This window comes from Manihot esculenta, chromosome 2 (genome assembly GCF_001659605.2).
Source record: "Manihot esculenta cultivar AM560-2 chromosome 2, M.esculenta_v8, whole genome shotgun sequence".
Taxonomy (NCBI): Eukaryota; Viridiplantae; Streptophyta; class Magnoliopsida; order Malpighiales; family Euphorbiaceae; genus Manihot; species Manihot esculenta.
Genome location: NC_035162.2, coordinates 3590576 through 3604333, shown reverse-complemented (window position 1 = coordinate 3604333; position 13758 = coordinate 3590576). Strand labels below are relative to the sequence as shown.

General features: G+C 38.4%; 1 long non-coding RNA gene across 2 annotated transcripts; it reads right to left on the bottom strand.

The window, feature by feature from the left end:
- Positions 1-5401: 5401 nt before the first annotated feature.
- LOC110602569 lies at positions 5402-11432 on the bottom strand. 2 transcript variants are annotated; one of them, XR_006349963.1, is made up of 6 exons: positions 11068-11432; positions 10865-10940; positions 10251-10300; positions 9808-10135; positions 8248-8971; positions 5402-7856 (listed from the first exon to the last, which is right to left on the bottom strand). It is a non-coding gene; the product is annotated as an uncharacterized LOC110602569 (long non-coding RNA). The 2 variants fall into 2 exon arrangements; XR_006349964.1 differs by having other exon boundaries at positions 5402-7008.
- Between the last annotated feature and the right edge of the window lie 2326 nt (positions 11433-13758).

The window sequence follows — 13758 nt, the reverse complement described above, 5'->3', positions numbered from 1 at the left end:
GGGGTCTACCTCAATACCCTGTTCTGACACAATGTGCCCCAAGAATGATATGCTCCTAAGCCAAAACTCACACTTGGAGAACTTGGCATACAAGCCATGCTCTCTCAAGGTCTGCAAAACTGTCCTCAGGTGATGGGCATGCTCCTCTGCATTTCGGGAATACACTAAGATATCATCTATGAAGACAATAACGAAGTGATCCAGATACTGACTGAATACTCTGTTCATGAGGTCCATGAATGCTGCAGGGGCGTTGGTCAGTCCAAACGGCATCACAAGGAACTCATAGTGCCCATACCTGGTCCTGAAAGCTGTCTTCGGTATATCTTCATTCCTTATCCTCAACTGATGGTACCCTGATCTCAGATCTATTTTGGAGAAACAACTTGCTCCCGATAGCTGGTCAAATAGATCGTCGATCCTCGGCAAAGGGTACTTGTTCTTGGTAGTGACCTTGTTCAACTGTCTGTAGTCGATACAAAGTCTGAGGGATCCATCCTTCTTCCTCACAAACAAAACCGGAGCACCCCAAGGTGAAGTACTCGGTCGGATGAAACCCTTATCTACCAGCTCTTGCAACTGTTCTTTCAGTTCTTTTAATTCAGCTGGTGCCATCCTGTAGGGAGGGATAGAGATCGGTCTGGTACCAGGCATTAACTCAATCTCGAACTCTATCTCCCTAGCAGGTGGTAACCCTGGCAGCTCGTCTGGGAAAACATCTAGGAACTCACTCACCACAGGCACTGAGGCGGGCTCTCTGACATGACTATCTAACTCTCTCACATGAGCTAGAAACCCTTGACATCCCCTCCTGAGCAACCTACGAGCCTGAAGAGCTGAGATCAGACCTCTAGGTGTACCCCTCTTGTCTCCTCTGAAGACGACCTCTGACCCATCCTGATCTCTGAATCTGACTACCTTGTCTCTACAGTCCAAGGTAGCACCATGGGTCGATAACCAATCCATCCCTAGAATGACGTCAAAATCTGTCAAATCTAGAACCACGAGGTCGGCGGAAAGGCATCTTCCCTCTATGAAAACTGGACTACATTGGCAGACTGTCTCTGCCACAGACGGGTCACACTTGGGTCCACTGACCCATAGGGGACACTCTAACTCAGAGACCATCAATCCTACCCTCTCCACGACTCTCGGAGCAACAAAAGAATGAGATGCACCCGGGTCCATTAAGGCATACACATCAGAACAACCAACGATGAGATTACCTGCCACCACGGTGTTGGATGTGCTGGCCTCCTGCTGAGTCATAGTGAAGATCCGTGCCGGAGCTGATGGACCTTCACCTCTGTATCCTGCTGATGAAGAGGCTGACCCTCTCCCCCTGCCTCTGCCACTGACCTGTGTTGCGGCTGGAGCTACTGGCTGCACCACACTGTCGGAGGCTGTCTGCTGAGACGGTGCTGCAAAGGCTGTTCTAGGACAATCTCGAGCCAAATGACCCGCCTGTCCGCACCTGAAACATGTGTTTGTCCCTGCCAGACATACTCCCTTGTGTGGTCTCCCACATCTCATACATGCTGTAACCTCTGCGCCAGAGCTTGAGCCACTGCCTAAACCCAGACCTGACTTGATCTTGCTCCAGAACTTATTCTTCTTAGATTTTCTGTGGCCTCTGTCCCACTTCTTACTGCCTGCAACTGCTGTACTCAGAGAAGAAGAGTCTAACCTTTCCCCACCTGGGGTCTTGGAACCAGAAGACTGTGCCACTGACTGTTTTACCTTCCCCTCAACGATAGCACTAGCCTCCATTCTCCTAGCCATATCCACTATGGCATGGAAACTCTCCCTCTCTGCTGACTGTACCAAAGAGGAATACCTGGAGTGCAGCCTCATAATATATCTACTTGACTTCTTTTGATCTGTGTCCAAATTCAGCCCAGCATATGGCAGCAACTCCAGGAACCTGTCTGTGTACTCCTCCACACTCATCTGATCAGTCTGCCTCAACTGCTCGAATTCTATCATCTTCTGCTCTCTAGAGCTCTCAGGGAAAGCCCATCCTGCAAACTCATTTGCGAACTCCTCCCAGGACATACTGTCCGCTCTCGGGTTCACATAGTTCTTAAACCAACTACGTGCCTTCTTGCACTCCAGTGTGAACCCAGCCATCTGAATGGCTCTACTGTCATCAGCCCCTATCTCATCTGTAATAGTCTTGACCCTGCTCAGATACTCAAATGGGTCATCACCTGCTCTGTACTGAGGAGTACCCAACTTCATGTAATCGGTCATCTTGACCTTGCTCCCTCCAGATGAGGTAGGTTTGGGTACTTGTGTTTCCGGGACAGTAGGTACTGGTGGTGGTGGAGGTGCAACATCCCCTGGGGTAGGGTTTGCTGTACTGGTATAGGGAGGTGGAGGTGGGTACATGGGGTACTGAGAGTATGGTGGGTAGTAAGGTGGGTATGGCATGTGTGGAGGATAATGGCTAAAACTGGGGTAATCCGATGTACCTCCCATCGAATACCCTGGATGGTGTGAATAGGGTGGGTAGTGATGTGGCTGGACATAACTCGAGGCCTGAGTGCCTCCTTCTGATTCTCCCATGCCCTCTTCCGGCATGCTCACACCGAGATTGCCATCCCTCCTCTGATCTACTTCCATATCCTCAGACATTCCTCCCTGCACTGTTCCTCTTACTGATCCGCTCCTACCCAGATCCAAAGACCTTCTAGGGTCTCTAGCTACTCTGTCTCTGTTGGACCTACTGGACATTGCCCTAGGCAAAGCTGAAGGACGGGCATCAGCGCCCTCGTCCTGAGGTGGCACTCCAGTCAATCGTGCAGATCGACGAGTTCCTCTCATTCTATCCTCTGAAAAACAACACATAGCATAAGCAATCATTAGCATCATATGGTTCATGTGGAAACACATGAACCCTCATCACATACATAGCATCACATCATAGCATTTATGCACATGCATATCCTCATGGCATATCATATCATCATATAGACAGGACTCTACATCCTATCCTAGTGGACATGATTTTCCTAGTGTGCTTGACCTTCTAGAACATCTATGAGCCCGACACTCTAGGTCCGACCATATGAACCTAGGGCTCTGATACCACTCTGTAACGACCCGGAAATCCGACCCGTTACCGGCGCTAGGATCCAGATCGGCTTAAGGCCGCCGGGACCCGTAGCAAGCCAAACATACCTCCTGTAACCTGTAATATCCCATACATGATCAACATACATAAAGCTGTAAACTTTTTTTTTTTTTTTTTTCTTTCTTTTTCCAAGCTTAACCTGAACATGTGCACATCAATAACATAACCACCACTGGAGTCCTCATCAAATGCTCCAATGGGGTATTTCATCATTCGATAAGCTTGGACTATCAAATACATCATAAAAACATTTCTATAGATCATGTACCAAGGGGATAACCATAAACATAGGGTCAAGCACATACTAATCCTCAATCATCATTATCATTACATATCATAACTATACATTACTCATTACATCATATTCATGTCCACTATTATCTATTACAACATACAAGGCTTGACTTCACTCTAGCCGACTTCTTGATCTATCCTGTACCTGCAACTCTGGGGATAAAGGGAGTGGGGTGAGCTACTAGAGCCCAGTGAGCAGAAACTAAAAACATTTGTTTTAATTCCTCCATTTTTAGGTATATTATTATTCATTTTATTATTATTATTATTATTATCATTTAACTTTTCTTTCTTTTCTTATTCATGCTTTCATGTATGCGCCATAACACAAACATTTCACAACAAGGATGAACTTGTCACCATTTAGCCCCTATCTTTCTTACTTATACATGCCGGGGGCGTAGAGCCGTAGCAGGCCCACCCGGACTTCCATAATCAGTCATAGTGCCAGGGGCGTAGAGCCGTAGCAGGCACACCTGGACTCACATAGGCTATCATGACATACAAGGGCTAATGGATCATTCAACATTCATCCACATCAACAACAAAGTATGCAATGCAACATATTCGTGAATTCTAATGCATACAACCTAATATTGCATAGCATAATGATGCATGGGCAATGCTTTATGATTCATTCATTTATTCCTTTACTTTAAAGCTTAAGGGGGTTGTTCCACTCACCTGGTAACTGAAGCTTTAACAACGAACTCTTGAACGACTATCTCACAACCGGGGGTCTCGGTTCCTCGGGTCCGAACCTACACAGGTGGACGCAAATGAGGCACCAAACATACGTGAACAAGACTCCAAAATACTCCCCAAAGACCCCCTAAAACATCCTGAAAACATCCCATGAAATCATGCAAGAAACGGCTAAACAGGGCACTTTCGGCGGCAGGTTCGGCGGCCGAAAGTCCCTCTGCAGCCGAAAGTCATGCAGGTTCGGCGGCACTTTCGGCGGCCGAACCTCCCAGACAGAGACGAAACTTGAGTTTCGGGGGCAGGCTTCGGCAGCCGAAACTGCCTCCACAAGGGGGTTCGGCGGCCGAAAGTCACTTCGGCGGCCGAACCTGAGTTTCTGCCGAAGGGCAGAAACTTGGTTCCCTTGTGTCCACAGCCTCCAAAATACCTCAAAACATGCATAAACTTGTTTCTACACATGCAAACACATCATTCATCACACCTAGGGGCCTCAAACTATAATATACCCCATCTACAACACTTCAAACACACAAACATCAACATACATTGTTCATCAAAGCATACACTATACCCATAAACATACACATGACCTAAACATACATTCTACCCCATCAACTTGCATAAAACTTTCATAAAACATAAAAGAAGCATAGATCGAAGCTTACCTCTTGAAGATCTAGAGGAAGAACGACCCTAGCTCGGAAAATGGAGGGATTTAGCTCCAAGACTTCCAAGCTCCAAACTTGCTTAAAAACACTCAAAAACTTTTGTGGAACCTCAAAACTCAAAGAAAATGGTGGGGATTGAAGGAAAAACACAAGATTTGGGAAAGGGAGGTCGGAAGCTCGCTGAAGTCGAAAATGGGAGAAAGCTCTCCCATTTCGGCTAAGTGCCCCTTTTATAGGTGGCTGGCCAGGCCACGTTCGGGGGCCGAAAGTGCCTCCGCATGCATGCAAGGTTCGGCGGCCGAACTTGGAGTTCGGCGGCCGAACCTGCATTTCCCTTACTCAAAACTTTCGGGCGCCTAAAGTCCCTCCGAAAGCATGCATGTTCGGCGGCCGAACTTGACTTTCGGCGGCCGAACCTGGGTTTTCCTCCAAAGACTTTTCATGCAAAAACTCATTTAATTTCTTACTTAAAAACATGAAATACATGAAAACATTTCATAAAATCATAGTTTTACCCTTCTAGAGGTTTCCGACATCCGAGGTCCCACCGGACGGTAGGGATTCCGATACCGGAGTCTAGCCGGGTATTACAAGCAAGCAGCCAACAAGGCCGGTAAGATGAATTAAAATAAAATTAGAAGCTCTCACTCATGACGTCGCCAATTCAGCACAACCCACAAAAATTGGTAGCCATTCTTGCACCCAAAAGGCCAAAGGAGTAACAAGTTGCACAGGTTTCAAAAATTCAAATAGTGGTACAATTGTTCTAAAATTTACCACACTTGATTTTTCCCGCTTCAACAGACAGTAGGATCCTTTAAGGTGGCTCAGCAGGTGTGAGCATTTTTTTTGACATCAGCAAACTTTAGAAAAGGAGAAGGTCGGTCTAGCTTCATTTCACCTAGAGGGCATAACACAACTATGGTTCCTACAATTGCCGCAAGACTATCCGAACTTGATATGGGAGGATTTCAAAAACCAGAGCTACTTGCGTTTTGGTCTCCCAATACGAAGCAACAAATTGGGCAAATTAGCAAAACTGAAACAAACAAGTACAATTGCTGAGTATCAAACTTAGTTTGAAATCCTTGTCTCACAAGCCGACCTCCTCAATGAAAGATCAGAAAGTACAGTTGTACATCAATGGTTTGTAGGAATACATTGTTGTGGAGGTGGAATTTCACTAACCAACAGACCTAGTCAAAACCATGAGCATGTCAAGATTATATGAATGGAAAAATTGGTCCATATGTGCCACAAATTCTTCAACCAATTACTCATCTCAATAAACATTGGAAGCAAAAGGTACCTGGATAATTAAACACTTGAACCGCGATGAGATGGAGGAATGATAACGAAAAGGACTTTGTTTTAATTGTGATGAACCATTTCGTTAAGGACCCTAGTGCAAAAAACTATTATGGTTGGATTTAGCAGATGATGACTTGGGAGATGTCGCAACAGACTAGCTACTGGCCGAACAATTTCTAAAAATTTTCTAGAGTTTGTGCTTAAGGACAGGCGTATAGTGAAGGAGGAGAGTAATGTTAGACAGTAGTGGTAGTTATCCACAACTGAAGTAGTAGTGGATAATAGCATAAATCATGGGTCTATATATAGCAGAGGACGGTGGCAAAGATCATGGGTCTTATGCATGTTGTTACCATGTTCTGTTTAATTATTTAGTTATTTCCATATTTTATTTAGTTATTTCCAAATTCTAATTTGTAGGAGGTTAGTCTATATTATGCTTTTTTAAGTTTCTGTTTTTTAGGAGGTAGTTAAAACTCCAACTTGTATTTAAGTTGACAGCAAATTAATAAACAATAGCTAGAAAAATTTCCAAAATGGCTTTTGAGTATTTTAAATTCAAAAGATTACAGGTTCTTTCTGTTGAGTCTGACAACTTTTCAAAATAGGTCATGATGAGCGCCCGAAGGATTGAGCTTAAACTCTAGGAGAGCCCAATGCACGGCTCTACACCTCATGCAAGCTTAGGCTTATCCAGGCAAGGTGGGCTGGACACAAACCTGCCTGTGGGGCCCTAGACTCAAATATCCGTTAACCCCCACGGAACAATAAATTCCGTGATGCTTGGGATCATGTCCAAGTAGCGCCGGATAGAATTAAATGGTCGCCCGACGATAGAAAATGATGCAATACATCCGTACATACGGCCAGGTGCAGAACGACGGTTACACGTCACTAAAAGACAAAAGAGAAAAAGAACAAAAGGAAATGAGAAAGAGAGACAAACCAAGCTTATTAAAATATATCCTGAACCTGGACCCATTCTTGGATCTCAGACATCAGGTCGCAAGAAGAAAAATCCTTCCTTGCTTTCTCCTACCTTGCCAAAAGATTCATTACACAGACTCATAACTAGATCCAGACCCTAACATTCATCCATCAAATTTGATGAATATATTTCAAAGAATGAGATAGACATTAGAAAAAGGGAAGAGCTAACTTCCTCATGCAGGTTCAAAGCTACTGAGCAACAAACAAATTGAAGGAAAACCAAAATAATTCAGGCTCTGCTTTGATGCACAAGTAGGCATGGTAGCCTTCAAAATTTAATTATGATGGACACATATATCATGTCGACTATAGAAGTTTCAGACATTTAGATGGAAGTAAAATTTTTCTACCCAACTGGTGCATGGGGTTTTTCCTATGTTTTCAGGGAAGGATTGTCATATCATTGGCGACGACTCACAAGAGAGTGGGTCAGTCAATTGTCTCCCCTGTCTATGAGCCTTTTATTTTTTATTTATTTTTCTTGGCTTGACAATTGATAAATAAAATAGATGTGAAAATAAAGTAAGAAATAAAAGTACATAGACTCATTAGTTGGACTAATATAATTATGAAATTCCTACACTAAGCAAAGCAGGAAATCAATTATGCATGATAATTTGGTCTAATATATCCCTGATACTAGCCCACAGTCTCATGGTCCAAATAAAAAAAACCTACAATCCAGTTTGAAGTTAAGCTCTCCAGCTGCTTAACTCCACAGGGTGCATCCTTGCACACAATTTTCAAAACCTCTGAAATGCAAAGGACATCAAAGAAGAACAGAAATTTGTAAAAACAGACAATATTTAAATGTCATTTGCTGAAACAAAAAATTCCTAAATTTTTATGAAATTATAGGGCATTAAATAAAATTTGGATGTTTCACTAAATTATTTTGATTGATCATCCATGGATGGGTCCATGGTGGGTGGACTGCTGTAATTTTGTAATATAGCTCGCAGCATTAAAAAAACAATATGCCTAGCATTAGAGACATAGACCAAAAAGAGATGTACCCAATCCATGTTACAATAAGGAAACTTAGATACTAGAAATTTGACAGGATAAAAAAGGTGCTCTTTCCAAGTTGAAGCTTAGCAAACATGTACCTAGAAAAGTGAAAACAAAGGAAAGGTAGATTACCTTCTGGCTCAACTGTGCTATATTGAATATGTTAACCAACTTGATCAAACTTCCGTACAAGTAATCTGCATCTATCTTGATACTTTAATCTTTCAAGGTGTAATTGACAGCTCCAGATTATTGTCCTGCAAGACTGGCCAATCCAAACCAAAGCTATAAAGCAAAGGTTCTTTATTTCTTCAACGCTCAAAACAATCAACACGTATAGATTTATTGAAAAAATATGATAAAATAATAAAACCTGAGTCGTGTTGGACACTGTCCTTAAAGATTTATTTTGTAATCCCCAGAATTAAACAGGTTCTTCTGGAATTTAATTTCCAAGATCAGGATAACAATGATATATCTCTAATTTATAATCCAGCAGAAAACATAGGGAAGAGAAATAATAAAGTAGAAAAATGGGAGTTGTGTTTTTTTGTAAAAATGGAGACTATTTATAGTGGAAATAATAGCCGTTGTAAGCGGTTATAAAAATCTTAGATAATATAATAAAATCATAACGGTCAGATTTAATATTAGATTTAAATATCAAATTTGCAACAGTAAAAAAATCTCATAAATAAAATCTTCAACGACCACAAAACCTTTTTGAAATCTAAACTAATTTTACAACAAGATTTACTTCTACTCAAGCATCAGGAATGGGGCTTGCTAGGTGACAGTGACAAAGCTTCTCATTCTCCTCCATAAGCTCCTCAATGACTTCCTGGTGTTTCAACATCTGAATGGAAGGGAAATGTAATCATCTAAGTAAATATCATCCATGAGGAATGAATTGTAGAATTGTAGAATGCTCTCACCTTCTATACACATGAAAGTGCAATTAGCACAAATTCGTAATAGATACCACCATGAAAGAGTTTAGAAGCTCCCATGCATCTCAAATGTAAACCCATTCAAACAAATTTAGCTACTTCAATTGTGAACAATTACAACATTGTGTAATCCATTGAGAATCCCATATTAGAAAAATCTTTTAGCTCTTTTTGGCTCTTAAATTCTACTACTCTCATTGATGATCTAAAATTTGCATGGTGATAACATCGACTTTACAAAATTACTTCAAGATAATTAATGAAAATATGCAAGCATTGAACCTAAAAACATTTCATCGAAGACATAGACACAATATTTGAAATATTTCTAACATAATGCAAACAAGAGTTTGCAAAATTTCTTTTATGTTTCTCGATGAAATAATACAAGTTCCCAGATAAAATATGCAATCAAGAGAGTTTAAGAATCCCTGGACATACTGCTTGATTTTATGGAGGCACCAAGAGAATTATGCAGTTCTTTGCTTTTGTGCACTTAGAAAAAGCATTGATGGAAAAGCAAACAATTCACTCCAATAACACAAATTTTTGCTGAAAATATGAGTCAAGCCTAGTGAAGGCAATCCATTATCAAGTAACAAAAGCATATGAGTGATAAATTGCAAAGTGCAATACCCATGGATACTTATCAGGGCACAACATCCAAAGGTTTGTATACTGCCTAAAGAAATCGCTAATTAAACAGGCTGATCAATGGACAGATAAATTTCATTGTGCATACCAATTCATTCAGGTTTTGCCCATATTTCAGAACGGCATTCTGTAAAGAACTGCTAGTGACATTTTCTGTTTGGCTACCAAAAGGTGTGTCATCTACACTGAGGAGTTTTCACAGCTTGAACATGGACTATTTTACCATATCCATGCATGCCTTCATGTGTTTGGTCAGGAAGTTTTGTTGCCAGTTGCATAATACTTCCAGATGGATTTTGGATTGGGGGTCCATTTGCTGTGCTCTAGCCACTTTGCATAGCCAATAGAAGGGTACCTTGACCAATTGATAGATTGAGAGCCATTCTGAATTTCGCCATCATCTTTGTCACCACTTGCTAACAAATTTGAGAAGCCAAATTCCATTTGTTACATGAGTGATAAATTGTAAGTGGCAATATTTTTGCTTGTGAGTTTTGTATCCATATATAAACAGAAGACAATAATGCATACCACGAGACAAACTTGAATTTTCTACACCACCCCAGGTTGCGCAGCAAGTCCTGGCAAGTAAAATTAATTATTCAGCTATAAAATATGTGCATAATGCAAAAAACAAAAGGCTGCAAACAGAGTAATAATCCCATTACAAGGTCATTTTACCACAAACTCTCCATCACATATAAATAAGTTCCAGCCAAATTCAACTCAGAATATGGATAAATTGATATCCAACAGCATTCAACATGACCCTTTAATTATACTTTTGAACAATTGTTCAACAGAACATACCTAGTATCACTCATCTAATGCAACCCACTGGTAAGTGATAAGTCCAATATACCCATATTAGGGATGAATATTGCTTCATGGGAGACAAAAGGCAAAATTCAGAGTCATCCACCTCTCACATTGATTATATGTATAAGGAGATTGTTATAGTTAAATTCATTTGAGTGCCATAATTTGCATTGGAAAACATAAGCCACGTGTGCATAATCAATAAGCACTGGTAAGATAACCAGAAGAGATCAGTAAGCACTGATGTAATGGTAGTATATAAAAGAATATCATGGGAAAAAAAACCGTTGTGACGGCTTCTTCAGAAGGGATGATACATGACATACCATATCCAAAGCCATGGCCAAAACCAGCTCCACATCCAATTCCTACTTCAATTCTCTTAGCCCACATCATCCGCAACTGAAAAATGAGAAACGAGTGATTACATCAGTTTTAACTGGAACAACAACCAAAAGAAGAAACAATAATGATAGACATTCATAAGCATAATGCTATAGTACAGAAAGAGAAAGAGGGAATACATAACCTTAACGGACGCAACACCAATACCTACACCACAACCGAAGCTAAATCCAGTAATAACTTGAAGGACTTTGAAAGTAAACGGATGTCTATTTCAATCCCTTGTAAAGCCTTGGCCTGATTGGGCATTACAATGCTGCTGTTACTGCTAGTGCGACTCTGCATTCTTCAACTAACAAGCTTCTGTCTTTGAAAGCCAATGTGAGCGTGATTCTGTCCTCTCTATTTGGCTCTAAAACCTTTTGCTCTTTCTGGTAAAACCCTTGGTTTGCTTTTCGCACGGTAAAAAGTAGGAGGGAGCCACTGATACCGTTTCTCTACTATCAAGCGATGATACTTTTCTATGCGACTGGGTTTTCCACGCAAGTAAACCAGTGAAACTTTTACAAGGTAACTGACTAAAGTGATCCTCCAAATTGATGGACTGACGAAATTCTCTGGGCTGGGCTGCTTGTTAGTGAGGCGAGAGAATTGACGCCTAATTAGTAAAGCCTTGTTTAGCATTGAGTTGTGAAAAAAAAAACAAAGGCACTTTAATTCTATAGTTATTGATTCTTAACGCCTAAATTTTTTAAAAATTAATCCATTTAAATCTTAAAATTTTAGAGAGCTTAATAGTTTTATTTTATAAAGTTTAAATGTTAAATAATTATTTTTTTATAAATAATTAAATATCAGAATTTAATATAATAAAAAATTAAAGTGTCAATTAATTTTTTTTATAAATATTATATTATAAATTATATGTATTAATTCAGTAAGATTAAATTATAGAATAATAATTTTGTTTCTATTCCAACCTTTATTATTTGAATATATTTGTTTTTTAAAAAAATTTTTATACGAGTTATTGGAATTCAGATATCTATAATTCAATTATCCCACATGAAGATATTAAATATATATATATATATATGACCGAAGTGGGTGCGGCCGGGTACCCTCTTCCCTTTCTTCACCCCTGATTTTGAATATATTAGTTTTAGTAATTATTTTTTACTCAAAAAAATATTATAAAACTATTAAAAATTCCCGATCAACAAATTCGTCAGTTGCTATGCTAAATGGCTAATGGTAGATTTGGTTAATTTCAACATTTCCTTCTTTTTTTTACTATCAATCAATTTTAATTTATTGTTAAAAATTGCATTAACTTGTATTTGAGTAAATTTAAAATCCACACTATGTACTATAATATTTTTTACTAGTTGTCACAAACAAAAAATTATTTATTTTTCTATTTCCTAATTCCATTATTTCTCTTATAAAACATAACAAGTTTACAAGTCCAAAATATCAGATTTTTCAAGACTTAAATTTTTATATTTTAAATACTGTTTTATTATAATTTTAAAGGTAATTACCGTATGATATTATATTCCAAGCCAACCAATTAGATTAATATTATTTTTTAAAGATTGAATTATATTACACTGAATTTTTTATATTATTTAAAGGTATATATTTAATAATTAAAAATAAAAATAATAAAATAAAAGATGGTGAATTTGTGGGAGATAATTTTTTATTTATAATAATTTATTATTCAAATTAAAATGAAAAAAAATAAAATTAATAAAAAATTAAGTATCTAACGGTAGAATTTAGTAGAAATTGTCAAAAAAATTTTACATAAATGAAGTTTACAACAAAGCTCTAAGCTCCGAGAAAAAAAAAGAGTAAGTGAGAAGAAGACGACGGGAAAGAAAAAGGTTAGTCGATCATACAAGTGCGCTTCAAAAGCAAGAGCTTGAGAGTAGCCGTTTGAAAGAGGCTCTGGTCGTGGCTTTGATGTTACCTTTTGTTTGGGTCTTTCATTGGTGCTTCTTTATTCTTCATTTGAATTATCGGTGTCCTTTTTCTGCCTTTGAACAGGGAGGGTTGGCTTCTCTTTTAGTTCTTTATTTTTTATTTTTTTTGTGAATTTCTACACTAAAATTTTCCTCATCGTGGATAGCAATTTATTTCTTTTTTTATATTTTTTTTAAGTTTACTGTTGATATCATTATTTTTTTTAAATTATATTTTTAAGTTTACTGCAGGAAAAAATTTTATGGATTGATTTGAAAGTGTTTTGATCCGATTTTTAAAAAAATTTATTGAGGTTTGATATCGACAACATCAACTATATATAGCTACGTCCGGTAATTTAACTTTCATCAACCGTTAAACGATGGCTACGCTCTATCGTATTTCTTCACGCCAAAAATATGAATATAATTTTTCAGATGAATTGTGTTTATATATTTTTTTTTTATTTTGATAATTTTTTTTGTGTGTTTCATTATTTACTCGTGTTGTTGGTCTTTATTTTAATAGAGGGATGTGATCGTATGCTTACAATGGGGCGATTGAGCAGTAATCAGATAATTCCTCTAACGGATATATGCTTGCAATAGGACGATTGAGAAGTAATCAGATAATTTCTCTAATGATGTCCGTTGGTATTTTAATCTTAAATTATTTTATTTAATATAATTTTTATTTAATTTGATTTAAGTTGACATGTTTTGATTTAAACTCATTTTTTTTATTTAATCGAGTTTTAAATATTTTTCATATTTTTTATATTTAATTCATTCTACTTTATAAAAAGTAAAATATCTTGTATAATAAAAAATTTACATAAATTTAAATATAAATATATATAATTTTATAATTTAAATTGATGAAGATCAGTGAACCACGTCACGAG